Here is a 13968-nt window from a genome sequence, read left to right as displayed (position 1 = left end):
TCATGGCGCCTGAAAGCTGACCTTGTATATGCATGGTAAAACATCTGTAAAAGCTATTAAGCCTTTTCAAACAAACCAGGGAACACCAGCTGCAGCTAGCTATTACCAACAGCATTTAATATGGTAAAAAGTCAGGTTACATGACGGTTGCTCATTCATAAGTGTTGGAAGGAATAATATGAGTCTTGCTGGTATATTGTGATAGTCAAGAGAGATGAGCTGTGACATGAATCCTGACACTTTCACCATTTTGAAACGTTTACCCATTAGTTAGAGTGTGCCCTAGGGCCTTTCCCACCCAGTAGCTCTTGACAGGAATAAATGTGACCCCTTCAGTCACCTACTTTACAACACATCCAGACATGTGGAAGATCAGCAAAGGATTGGACCTGCACTCTGTGAACTGTGAGATGCCTTGAAGGAATGGATCTCCTCCATCTTGTACCCAGGAGAAAGTGGACTCCAAGGTTTATAAGGCTGACTTCCTGTTCAAGCTACAGGGATACAACAAGCTACAAGAGGCCTTTTCCTAGAAGTACCCAGCTGACCAATAGCAACTAGACATGGACTGGACCATGCTGTTGGCCTCTGTCTGACACCCTGTGAGTCTCTCTAGTGCCCCGACTGAGGTCCTGGGGGGCTTTAGAAGTGTACTCCTGTGGTTGTTTGTCACTTAAAAATCTTTAAACATGACGAATCTGGTCGGTGCATCCAACTCGTTTTCTTTTTCTGTTTTGCTTCAAATTGCGCAGAGTGTACCACGACCATTGACTGTCATTAGCCTTTGTGCTTATTAGCACTATTTCTTCTTAAAACTTTGAAGATTATTTTCTCCGGGCCCCTTATGCCAATTTTGTGTCATGTTTAGTACTAAATTTTACTCAATTTTTTTAAAATTCGGTTTGGAATTTTTATTGTTTTGCATTTTGACTTTAGAACTTTTCCCCCTCCTTCTACAGGAGCCAAAATGTTTGCAGCGTTGGAAAGGACACTTTCTGTTTCAAAGCCAAATCGTGCAGTTTCATACTTTGAAAACATTTTATAAATATTTTCTTTCTTTTAAGATAATTTATCTGGGGCATTTCCCTACAGAAACAGTAGTTCATAATTATTCCTTTCTTTATGTGTCACAGCTTACTAACTGCTAACTACAGACGTCAGAGTTTCTATTAAAATAATCACCTCACAGAATTGCTCAGAAGAAAACATTTCACCCCAAGTAATTATTACCAAGATAACTTGCCAATTCTAAGCTAGTTAGGTACAAAACACCAGAAGGTTGACACCTACCTTCTGGGGTATAAGCAACCTACAAATGTAAACGATTGAGTGTATGTTGTGTGGGTGGCGATAGCGTTCTAGGCAAACACAATTCCGAAGTGGAGACTGCAGCCCAGAGAAAGTCGTCCTGCTACAAGGTAGTCAAGGGCCAGAGCCACTGAGGCCATTGCATCCAACCTGAGTTGGATTGACCACTCATCGAGGCCTCACCAGGGTGGGCTGGGTTACAGAATAGGCCCAGGCAGCAAAATAAAAGTGTTCCCCGTTTGTAAAAGAGGAGATTAAAAAAGTGTCCCACATATATCGAGCAACTTCGAACTTTAAAAAAAAAAAACATGCTGTCTGGGTGGTCGGTGAGGGGCGGGGTGGAGGGATGTACAGAATTTGCCCACACAGGCCACCTCACGTGCTCACCCACTGACCTGTCGGACTGGCCCTTATGTCAATACCAGACTGCCCGAATAGTCAGTCTGACACCGGGCCTAACTGTTTTAATGGGGAATGATGGAGACAAAAAACGTGAGTACAAGTCGTCGGAGAAATCCTACGTGTATGTGGGTGGCACATGCAGTTAGATGGGGACTTGAGCACAAGACGATGTTGGGACTTCGTGTGAGGTGAAGTGAACATTTGGAATAGACAGACGTGAAGAATCAAGCTGGAGTCGAAGGCACGCAAGGAAGCAAGGTACCTAATAAAGGAAGCTTTGCGAATCTCACTGTTATTTATCATACATAATTCCATTTGCCGGTGGTGCTGTAGCCTAATAATGGTACAGTTAATGACGCAGAAATTCCATCGCTCTGGTGTTTTACGAGCTCCAATAAAAGGAGAAGGTTCTCCCTGTGCTGCAGTTAAACGTCTATAGATGGAGCTGGCAGTCGTCAAAGACAACGCAGGTTCAGGTATTTCCTTCCTTGCAGTGTCTGGGGTGGGCAGCGCTCCATGCAGAGGGGCTCATAACTTTCTCTACGGCGTCATTTCATAGTGCCAGACATATGAAGGGGAGGGAGGGGGAGGGGGGGGGGGGCTCGAAGGCCTGAGCAGACTGATTTTCCGGATCAGGCACTTAGCACACCACCTCCTACAGTCGCCTGTACAAAAATACCAGTTTCTTTACTGGGACTGGGGAGACCGCAGTGCTGCTCTGCCGCTTCTTTCAGTTCAGTTTCTTTCATTTCCCTCTGATATTTCCTTGTTGACAGTTTTACCTCCCTTCTTCTATCATTGCCTTCTCTCCTTTCCTGATTTTCACACGCTTTTCCAATTCCCCCCCTTCCTTTTTCTTCTCACCTTTCTTTTTTCTTTCTACTTATTATTTGTGTTCTTACCATTTCATCTTCCATTGCTTTTTATCTTCTATTATTTTTACCTTATTTTGTCCTCTGTCCTGCCCTCATTTCCTCTTTTGCTCAGTTTTACTCTTTTACTCTCCTTGTATCCTTTTATGTCCTTATCGCATCTCTTTTTACGTCAGTCAATATTTTCATCCTTTCTTTTTTTGCTTTCTACTATATCTTTTTTCTATGTTTTCTATATATTCAGCACTCTCGTCTTTATTGTCTTTCCCAACCCTTCCTTCTTTCACACTAACATTCTTTTTTAAATTTATTCCATCATTTTCTGTCGTCCTTATGTCTGGTTTTATGATGTCTTCTAATTGATTTTTCCTTCTCACTTTGGTTCATTAGCTCCTCATGCCTTGTTTTACAGTTTTTTTCCTCTGGTGCTTCAATTTTTATAATCTATTTGTTCCTCCGATCCTATCTACCCTTTCCACTTCTTGTAGGTACAGCTATGACAGTGCTCTCTATCTGAACTCAGACCTATAGTTTCAAATATACTTAGATTGGTCTTTGGGTCAGCCTTTGCTCATGAGTGCATGACTCTTTTGTCTATCTCAGCTGTGTGCTCCTGAATCTATGGTTGTCGTCCCTATTCTTGTCTTTGTGTTGTCAAACATCATTTCAGACTCCCAGCGTTCCCCTGCTTGCTTGAGGGGAATCTTATTTTGCTCTCAACACTCCATCAGGTTGTTTACCAGTTCTGCCCCCTTTTCTTTTTTCCTGTCTCTCTTCACCTCTCCTGTGCTCTCCTCCCTCCCCTCTATTCCGCTCGACCATGCCGGACCAGTGAGCTTTGCCAGTGCTTGTTTTTACTCTTGTCGTGCATGATTTTGTTGTTTCCTCGTTTTCTTCCATTTCTTAGCTTTACCCTTCCATCCCTGTTCTTTTCTATGATGACTTTTCTTGCCGTCTTTTTCTACATTGTTTTTGTTATTCTGTTTTTTCTTTGATTCATTTTAACATTTTTTTTTCTTTTATTAAATTTCAAATAATAGTAGTACAGCTGTACCACTTCGCTTCTCACACTTCATCGTCTATTTAATTCACAAGGCTGAATGTAAAATGGAGACAAATAATGCCAGAACTCTCTAGAGCAGAGTGAGTACTTCAATGCAATGGGACCTTGTACGAAAACCCAAGGGGAGGCTTTGCATTCCATTTGTGCCCTCAATCAGGGAAATTTTAAGCGTGCTACTCACCTGTGAGGGTTTCAAGGCACTCGGGGGGGGGGGGGGGGGGGGATGTAAAAAGCAGCTCAGCTCAGTCGAAGAGCCAGGTCTTGAACGTCTTCCTGAAGATGTTCAGGGATGGGGCACATCTGATGTCGATCAGGAACTCGTTCCAGGTCTTGGCCGCCATGTAGGAGAAGGCTCTTCCACCTGTTCTGGCTCTGCGGATGCGCGGAGTTTCGGCAAGGGTGAGGTCGGCAGATCGGAGGTTTCTTTTGGGTGCGTGGAATGTCATTCTCTCTTTGAGGTTTTGGGGTCCGGTGCTGTGGAGGCACTTGTAGGCATGGGTGAGTCCTAGGATAACTTTTCACAAGTATTACATTTTTGGGGTAGGAGACAATGCTGCCATGCAAGACAATAAGGCAAATGCATCACATTAATCCAGTTTAACCTCAGGGCACTGCAAAGTGCAGGCCTCAGAACCGCCCCCACAATACATAGATGCTGCAAGGAAGAGCTTCTGTAGAATTTCAGAATGGGCAAATTCAAAACCCTAAATGTATTGGCCATCCAGAGGGCTTTGAAAAATATTTTTGCATGTGTCAAGAAGAGGCAATCTTGACCACACTGGATACTGGGCCTGCTAGCAATAACAAACATTTCAATTGGTAAAGCCAATAGGTCATGCCTATGCAAGAGCTATTGGCTTTGTCAATGTATTTTAGCCATGTTGTACAGCAACGCAGCTGCTGTGCAGCATGGCTGAAAGGTAAGGGGAAAAACGTGTTATGATGCGGACAGTGCTGAAGACGAGGGGCCTTGATTCATTTTCTTAGTATGGGATTATTCTCTGCCTTCACATAAAAACGGTTTCAGGAACAAATGACAATAACATATTTTCAGCAAAGGTAAATCAAAAAGGAATGTAATTGCACATTTAGGCATCAGTCTTTTTTAATGGGGGCATGAGGTGTGAGCCAAAGGATGAGGTGTCTGGGCAAAGCACATATTAAGAAATAATAACCAAACTAAATGATAACCACTGTTGAGACAGAAAAGTCTTCTGCATGGTAAAGACATGTACACCTGCCCTGAGTGCCTGACTGTATTGTTGTCTGGATCCCTAATGCTGATTTTTTTCTGTCATAGGCGAACACGCCATGGCAAAGGCATCTTTCATGGATTGTGGTCTAGTTGGACGGGGAGGGGCGCCCAGAGCCCTACCTTCATAGTGGTGGAAGGCTACAGCCTTCACTAGGAGTTAAATAGCACAACTGCAGTGGTGGCAGCATACCATTTGATGATCAATAGTTGTGACCAGGTCCTGTTAACCCTGAGTCATTGGAGTGAAGCCTACAAACTCACACTCACATTTTTAAAGGTTCCGCTGCTCTGTGTTTAACTCAACCCTGGCCTACATCAGATTGATGTAGAAGGGCGTGCGTAGTGAAAACGTGCTGAATGTATGTAACCGCGCAAGACATACACTACACAGAGGGTACCGTGTGGAACAGTGTGCACATGGTAAATGTGTATGTGTTGGCAGAGGGTGTTTAAAGTGACACATGCTGGTACAGTACAGAGAGACTGTAGTTTTGATCAGTGTGCGCAGACTAAGTGCGTGTACTACATGTGAAAATGCTGGTGGTAGCATGGTACATGGGCACAATACTAGACATTGAAGTGTGCTGTGACTCTAACACAAGTGCAGAAATGCCTGCACTGGTACATTGCAAGGAGGACCTTGGGTTCGATTTTTGGAAAGCCCAGGCCTGCCTGGTGAAAACATGAGAAGTAGAGTAATCTTCCCCAGACAGAATTGTTTATTTCTGCGTGACTGTGAGCTGAGTTGGACAAGCACTGGGTGAGGGGCAGTCAGACTCTCCTTGTGCATTTCAAAGGGCTATTTGATTCAGAGACAGATGACAAGGAAAGTACCAGGACACATTTCAGGAAGAGGGTGATGATGATGATAATTGAATCATAAAGGGTAGGTCTGAGGACCCTGGATTAACATTTGATGCACAGATCATTGTGGCTGACATCCAGTTATGAACTGTGGTCACTCCTATGAATCTGTTGTGGTTTAATCAGCTTCGGGGTCCTGCCTGCTGTGACAGACATCTCATCTTTTGGAAGGAATGATGAAGGGTAGAGATGTTCATATCAAAGTAGCAGAACCCCAACATAAAAGTTCAAAAGGCCAGAACCTAGGGGGCGTGGCTTGGCAAGCCAGCATGGCGGACGTGTGCTGAGAGCGCTCCGTCCAGCCAAACATTGATCCTTAATTATCCTGCTTCTCCAATCACATCCTCTGCCCCCAAGCTGCCCCGTTGACATTGGAGACTGGCATCCCTTACCTGAGCCGTCCTCGGCTTCCTGGAGTGGCTTGTGGCGGCTGTGAGGCGGTGGAGAGAGGACGGTACCTACTGAGGGCGCGGCCTTGTGTGAAGCCGGGGCGTCGTCTGGGTCCTCTGCCGACTGGGAGTGACATCGCTGCCGCGGCAGAGCTGTCGCGCTGCGCGACTGTGGCGGCTGGAATTCCGGTGAGTGCCCCCGGATTGGGAGTCTCCCCCCGGGGATAGGCTGTTCCTCCGTGCACAAGATTCCGGCGGGGAGCACCATGCGGCTCAGCGGCGTGTCGGGCCGCAGCAGTGGTGAGGTGCCTGGTCGCTTGCCTAACCACGCCGGAGTATGTGATCCGGCCGGACCTTGGCCGGACGGGAGTGTTCCCTCTACATCGGGCGCCCTCCTTGTCCCGGCGGTTGGCCGGGGCGCGCGCGCACTTCCGCGCCTTCGTGGTGTGGGGCCCAATATCTGCCGGCACTCGTTTCATCCATTGGACGCTCCCGCACTTCTCCATTTGCCCCCTACACACACATCGGAAGGGGGTTCGGCGGTCACATCGGGTCATGGGGGGGTGTGCAGCGGAGGTGCCTTGAGGTGGGCGGGTGCGGCCTGCGGGCGAAGGGAGCAATGGCCCACTATAGTCTTTGCTGAGCAGGGGTTGATCGCTGTGCCTTCTCCCTCCCTCCCCCGATCCCCAAGGAGCATAAATCGGCAGTCAGTCGGGCGGCGCGGGGAAGCCCGTTGGGGCGGGTTGCGCCTGCTCATCCGTGGTGCCCGCTTTCTGCCCCACACTAAGCTACAACAGTGTGCTGCGCTAGGTGTGTGGCCGGTGTGCAAGTGCCTTCCTTGGTCCTGGGAGTATTCTCGCTTCGGCGGCTGAATTGGGCCGTGCAAGCACCATCGGTGGCAATTGGGGGTTTGGAGCCTGGCCCTGGGCGGTCGCCCATCCATCCAGTCAGGCGCTGCGGCCCCTCTTCCTCCCCCCCCCCGTGGGGTATCCACTGCATCAATCGGCGGTCTTATTGGGCCGTGGGGGTGTGCCTGCTGGGGGTGCGGTGTGGTGGGCGCGCTAAATTGTGGGCTGTCGATCGCGCCCCTCACCGTATCCTGCTACCCGCTGTGGGGCTGGTCTTGTGCTCCATCCTCTTCCCCCATACAAGGAGAGCTTACATCGGCGGTCTATCAGGCCGTGCTGCCCTCCTCCGGGGCTCCTGGCCGTGGACCTGGGTTATTGTGCTTCTAGGAGAGTATTCAAATCCCTGGTGGGCCCGTAGTGGCCGGACAGTGGCATCGGCCTGTATTTGACTGTGACACATGCGTTGAGGCCCCTGGGTTTCCGTCTTCTCTCCCCCCCCCCCCCCCCCCCCCCCCCCCCGAGACTACACACTCCCATTCGGCGCCTAGGTCGGGTCACGGGAGTCTTGCGCGGGGGCTTCCTTCACCCCCCTCCACCATCTGTCCCGTCTTGTTGGGACCCCCCTTGGGCCCTTGGACGCCTGCTCGGCCGGTGCCAGGGGACCCGGAGATGGCCATGGTGCGAGACAAGGGGATGGAGGCTCGTCCAAACAGGGCCCGATCTACAAGCTCACCGGCCCCGGTATAGCAGCCGGGGCCTCTGGGGGACCACAGGGGCCTATGCCGGATAATGCAGCACTCATGGCCGCCATCACTCAGTCTAGGGACATGTTGGACGCTAAAATTGGGGCAGTCGGCTCCGATGTCATGCTCCTACGGCAGGACCTGCGAAACGCTGTATCATGCATCACTGAGGCTGAGACCCGCATATCAGGGGTGGAGGACGACGTTACTACGCCGAAGAAACGGGTGGCCACCATATAGACCACTCAGCGAGGCCTTGCGCTGCGGGTGGTGGACGCTAAGGGGAGGGCCAGGCGCAATAATCTCTGCTTCGTTGGGTTCCCGGAGGGCTGTGAAGGGGGTGATATGGAACGGTTCCCCACGCAACGGCTGGAGGGTTGGCTCCCTCCGGAGTCTATGTCCCGCTGTTTCCTAGTGGAGCGAGCCCACCGAGCGCTCATGCAGAAGCCCCCGCCTGGGAGTCGCCCGCAGCCAGTTATCGCGAAGCTCTTGAACTATCATGATCGCAATGTGATCCTGAAGCAGGCCCGGCTCAAGGAACCCTTGATCTACGATAACGCTCGCATCCTAATTTTCCCGGATTACACACGACTGGTCCAGCAGCAGCAGCAATCGTTCCTGGCGGCCAAGGCAGTCTGAGAGACCTTAAGCTCCCATATGCTCTATTATATCCTGCCCGCCTGCGAGTAGTATACCGCTCCCGCACCCATTTCTTTGACTTGCCAGAAGAGGTGTTCAAATGGACTGATGAGACGGTGCGGGTGCGTGCCGCCTGGAGGGAGTCTGATTCCTCCTCAACCGATGCGGTCCAGAGGGGGCCCCCGCTGAAGCCGAATGGCACCAGAAGATCAAGAGCCAGGCACCGTTCCCTGTCCTGTGGCGCATCGTCCTAGGATGGCTCGGCCTCTGGACGGCAGACATCGGCAGCCTAACCGGCGGGCCGGAGTGGAGCGGTTGTGAAGTGGACTACAATGCTCTGATCGGAGGGGCTAGTTTATGGGCCGGGATCTCTGTTAGACTTTTGGTAGCGGAGAGTGTGCCTATGACAAATGGGCTGTAAGTTGGAGATCCATTGGTCAGGGTGGGCCGTGTCCTCCCATTGGGGGCCGCGGGCTACTCCCGCCGTGATAGATGCTTCATCGTTTTTGAGGTATAGGGTGGGGGGTTTGTTGGGTGGGTGTTGTTTTTGTTTTCTGATTGCACTTTCTCTCACGGACAGTAGACATTCGCACATGCACCGTATAGTATTCCTTATCCTTGCATTCGCAGACGCAGCCCCAGATGGCTGACATATCCCATAGGGACCAGGTGTCCCCGGGCACACTTCGCATCATTAGTTGGAACGTGAGAGGAGCACTCGATAAGATCGAGGCTATACTCCAACAGGCCAAACGGCTGCAAGAAGCGCATCTCATGGGATCGAGGGCCCTCTGCTTTCAGCGATATGGGTATCAACATGTGTTTCACTCCGGCTTTGTGAGGGGATCACAGGGGGTAGCAATATTGATTCACCGCAGGGTCCCCTTTACACATATCAAGCAGTGGACAGACACTCAGGGGGGATACTTATTCCTGCAGGGCAAGGTTGGGGAGGATTCCCTGGTGTTGGGTAGTGTGTAAGCTCCCCCTCCGCTACAGTGGAACCTGGTGGAGCGCCTCATGACTCTTTGGGCGGATATGCCAGATAGTCTGTCCATAGTTGGCAGGGATTGGAATGATGTGATGGATATGGCCAAGGATTGCTGGACGGAAAGGGGGGGTCCAGAGGGTAGTCGCACTTCGAGGCTGCACTTCTTAGCGAAGTGGCTTGAATGGGTAGACACATGGCGTCGCTTGCACATGGATGATCGGGAGTTCACGTATCTCTCGGCGGTCCACGACTCCTATTCCAGACTTGAGTACCTCTTTAGTGTAGTGGTGAGTAGGGTGGTGGCCGCGGAGATTCTTCCGCGGGTCCTGTCAGATCACTCCCCGGTGGCCCTCACCTTACAGATAGGGCGGATGAAGCTGCAGTTTCGATGGCGCCTCTCGGTGTGGCACCTACAAAACGATGACTATAGAGAACACATCTTGAATTCAAACACCCTAGGCAGTCAAATGACTTCATTCAATGGCTATTTCTAACAGCAAAAACATTTACAAATGGGAACTCAGTGCACACATCCTAAATAAAATCATGTATACATTTTATTTGATATAAAGTGCAAAATTTATGTCATAAATGGTACAAAAAATGCAACATAATGTTAATAATTCACGCAACCGATACAATACATAGCAAATAAAGATACAAATTAATACAAAACAATAAATAATGTGACAGACATAATTACATATAAACGAAAAAGGTAGTGGCTATGACGGAGATCTCTGTCATAGCCATTACCTTTTTGGTTGGCGACGCGTAGCAGGGTATATCACTGGGGGGATAAATCCAGCAAGATGCTCCACCGGCTCTGCCAGGGTATGTTTAATTCCCAGGCCCTTCCTGGCATATTGGGCCCAGCAGGCGAGCCGCTCACAGACCCGCTGGCCCTAGCTGAGAGCTTTGCCACATATTATGCAGACTTATAGGCCCCTAGAGAATGTTTGCCGGCCGCCGCGATAGATCGTTTCCTAGATGACCTCCTGCCCAGGGCTCTGTCGGACAAGGTGAGGGAAGAGCTGGAGCTCCCACTGACAGATGAGGAGTTGGGCGCCGCGTTGCGAGATCTTAACTCTAGGAAGGCCCCGGGGCCCAATGGGTTTTCCAGTTAATTTTTTAAACAATACTTTTTGCAGCTGGGACCTCACTACCGCTCCGTGGCGGAGGAGGCGCGAGAACAAGGCTCTCTTCCCCTAGATTGGAGGCATGCGGAGGTGGTTGTCTTTCACAAACCGGGCAGGCCCCTGATCAACACGCATCATATCGTCCCATCTCTCTTCTGAACGTAGAGGCCAAAATTCTGGCCAAAGTTCTAGAAAATCGCCTATTACCTCATGTCACTACTCTGGTCCATCCCGACCAGGCTGGATTTATGCCTCAGAGGGCGACCAGGCATAACATCAGGTGGGCGCATGTAGCGGTGGCGGCCATCCAGCAGCTGGGGGAACCGGCGGCGCTATTATTAGCAGATATGGATAGGGCATTTGACTCCCTTAGCTGGGTGTACCTATTTGCATTATTACATAGGCTAAACTTCGGACCGAGATTCCTATCCTACTTGACCCTTCCATACACCGACCTAACAGCGTCGGTGCGGGTGGCCAGTGCAGCCTCCTACACGTTTTCTATCGACGGGGCACGAGACAGGGCTGCCCCCTGATTTATTTGCCCTCGCAATGGAGCCTCTGGCCGTGTGGGTGCGAATAGATGCCCAGGTGTAGGGCTTTGAATGGGCACAGGGACTGTCGGACAGGATAGCATTATACGCGGACTACGTCCTATTCTTCCTCACGAATGTGGACAGAACGGGGCCGCGGCTCCTGCGCATTATGCACATTTTTGGGAAGACATCTGGACTGTATATGAACCCCTGCAAATCTACGTTGTGGATTCTTGGAGATCAGGCGGGAATGGGCGCGTGGGTATCGTCAGTCCAAATGGCGACAGGGGGACTGAAATATCTCGGTGTGGTCTTATCGGACTTGCCCACTGTCTCCTGGGAGCGAAACCTGGTTCCGGTGTGGGAGCGAGTGCGCGATGATCTTAAGACCTGGTCCCGCATGCCCCTGTCCATATATGGCAGATTGGCTATATTTAAGATGGTTGCGCTTCCCCGTCTCCTATACCAGCTGCAGAACCACCCCTTTTTGTGGGAAGGGGCAAGGTGCGTGTGGCCCTGCAGATGTGCTTTTTATCTACCTATTGCGGGGGGCTAGCGTCCACTGACATTCATTCATATTATCAGGCTACACACCTGCTCGTATTAAACGATTGGTGGTATGGCAATAGGGAGGATCTGGCATACGCGGTCGAGTAGCAGCTTATGGGAGATCACGCGCTGCATACGATACTGTACCCTGCACCGCTGCGGGACTCGCTGCTATCGGCAACAAAGGTTGTGTTTCAGGTCTGAAGGCAGGCGTTGCGGAGGATGGGATGGTGAAACACCCTGACGCGGGAGACTCCCCTCTGGAATAATGGGCGCTTGCCGCAACTGGCGGCCTTACAGGGATTCCGGGGGTGGGATCATGTAGGTATCTCGGTCTTGGGAGACGTCATGAGGGGACTGGCTTTGAAATCTTTCCAGGACCTCCAGAAAGAATTTCACATGCCGAAATCCCAATTCTATCAGTACCTTCAGTTTCGGCATGCTCTGTCCCGCAGCTTAGAGGGTTTGGAGTCCTTGGCTGAGTTCAGCCCCCTCAAGGCGAAAGTTTTTTATGGGAGATCTTCAGGATCGCAAGATCTCCAAGATCTATCAATCCCTAGTTATCCATTGCTCCTCCACGCTACAGAAACTTCGTGGGGATTGGGAGGGTGATGTGTGTCCCTTAGATGAAGAGGACTGGACTGCGGCCCTGGCTGCTCCGCGTGAGGCAGCTATAGTGGTGCGGTTGTGCCTCATCCAGTTCAAGTATTTACATAGGGCTTACTATACACGGGTACACTTGTGGAGAGCAAGGTTGATTGCCTCCCATGTGTGCCTTGGATGTAATCGGGAGGAGGGTACACTAATACACATGGTTTGGCATTGTCTTTCCTTAGATCGCTTCTGGAGGGGGGTTCACACCTGTTTATCAGAATTACTGGGTTGTGATCTCCTCCGCTCACTGAAACTTGCCCTGTTACATGTCATGGAGGGGATAGGTGGCAACATCTACAAACAACACTTATTGCAGTTGGGTTTTACCTTGGCGAAAAAGGACATAGCGAGGGCGTGGAAGGCACTGATACCCTCTTCGGTGGCTGATTTGTTGTGTTCACTGATCTGTATCTACACTTCCCTCCGAGGGAGACTTGACTGCTCATCCTATGCTACTTAGTTAGGTACAGAAGGAGGTGCTTGACTTGGTGAGCTGAATCCATAGTAGGGTGGGCCCCAGGACATCAAAGTAAAAGGGCTCAATCACCTTGGTAGGGCCCAGAAACCCCTGCGTTCCGTGTGGTCCCCTGAATGGGTTCTGACAATTGACGACTACCGCTGGGACACCTAACGTTTTTGGAGTCAAAAGATACAGAGGTGGCATTGACCATTTTCAATTTTAAGAGGCGTTGCAATAACTTCAGGATTTTTTTCTGTGTACGTGCAAAGTCCACATGCTTTGGTAAGGAAGAACACAGGGTTGGGATTGGCCAAAGCAACATGCCCATAGATTAAGAGGGTGGAGGATTCCCAGGAGCAGGAACCAATACGTTCTTGCTAATTTCATTAGGGGCCAGTTTGAGATATTGGGTGAAAGGGAGGAGGCTGTAGCAGACTCTGTGGAGGGAACTATGATAGGAACCCAGGAAAAGATCACTGTGGATTCAGGCTCTAGGATCCCCTTAGCACAGGTATAGCTCAGACACACATCAAGTGTGTCCCCTAGTGCATTTTCCAGAGTTTCACCAAGACACTCACCTTCTTTAGTTTCTACAATACCCCATGTGTGTACACCACCTCAAATGTGGAGGGTGCCACTGTCACAACTTCCAGGAATAAACTACTTGGGTGAGTTGAGTCTAGCAGAGACTCTGAGCTTGCAGTTGGCACTTCAAAAAGCAATGGCTGAGGAAGATGAGAAAGTCAGAGAGTGCAAGAGGAAGAAGCTAAGACGAGCTCATTGGGAACAAGAGGAGAGGAGGCAGAAGAGACAGAAGGAATGGGCCTGGGAGGAGAACCAGAAGAAGACGGAAAGAGAGCTGGATAGGGTAATAATAGTCCTTAAGAGAGAGAAACTCAGAATGGCAGCAATGACAACTCCATCTGGTATAAGTGACTCTACTTCCAGTTCAGGACAGGTGATGGCCAAGGTTCCAGAAGATCATGTGTGTGTGGAAGTCAGGATATATTTGAATGGTTTGTGAGCTTTGAGGTTAATTGTTAGATGCAGACATTGATTGAGGTGCCTTAATGGGGTGAATGCCATTGGAAGGGACAGGCGTCATTGAAGGATGCCTATGGCAGACCATATGAGTGAATGAAAGAGTCTCATTTGGAGTTTTGGGCCTAAGCCAGTTCAATACCTGCAAAATTCAGTGACTGCTAGAGAGCGGATGGTGTTCTGATTAAGACTTGGATTCGTGGTGTATTGCATAA

The sequence above is a fragment of the Triturus cristatus genome, chromosome 4_1, assembly GCF_964204655.1.
Source record: "Triturus cristatus chromosome 4_1, aTriCri1.1, whole genome shotgun sequence".
Lineage (NCBI taxonomy): Eukaryota > Metazoa > Chordata > Amphibia > Caudata > Salamandridae > Triturus > Triturus cristatus.
The sequence above is the reverse complement of the archived record's forward strand: the minus strand, read 5'-3'. Positions refer to the sequence as shown.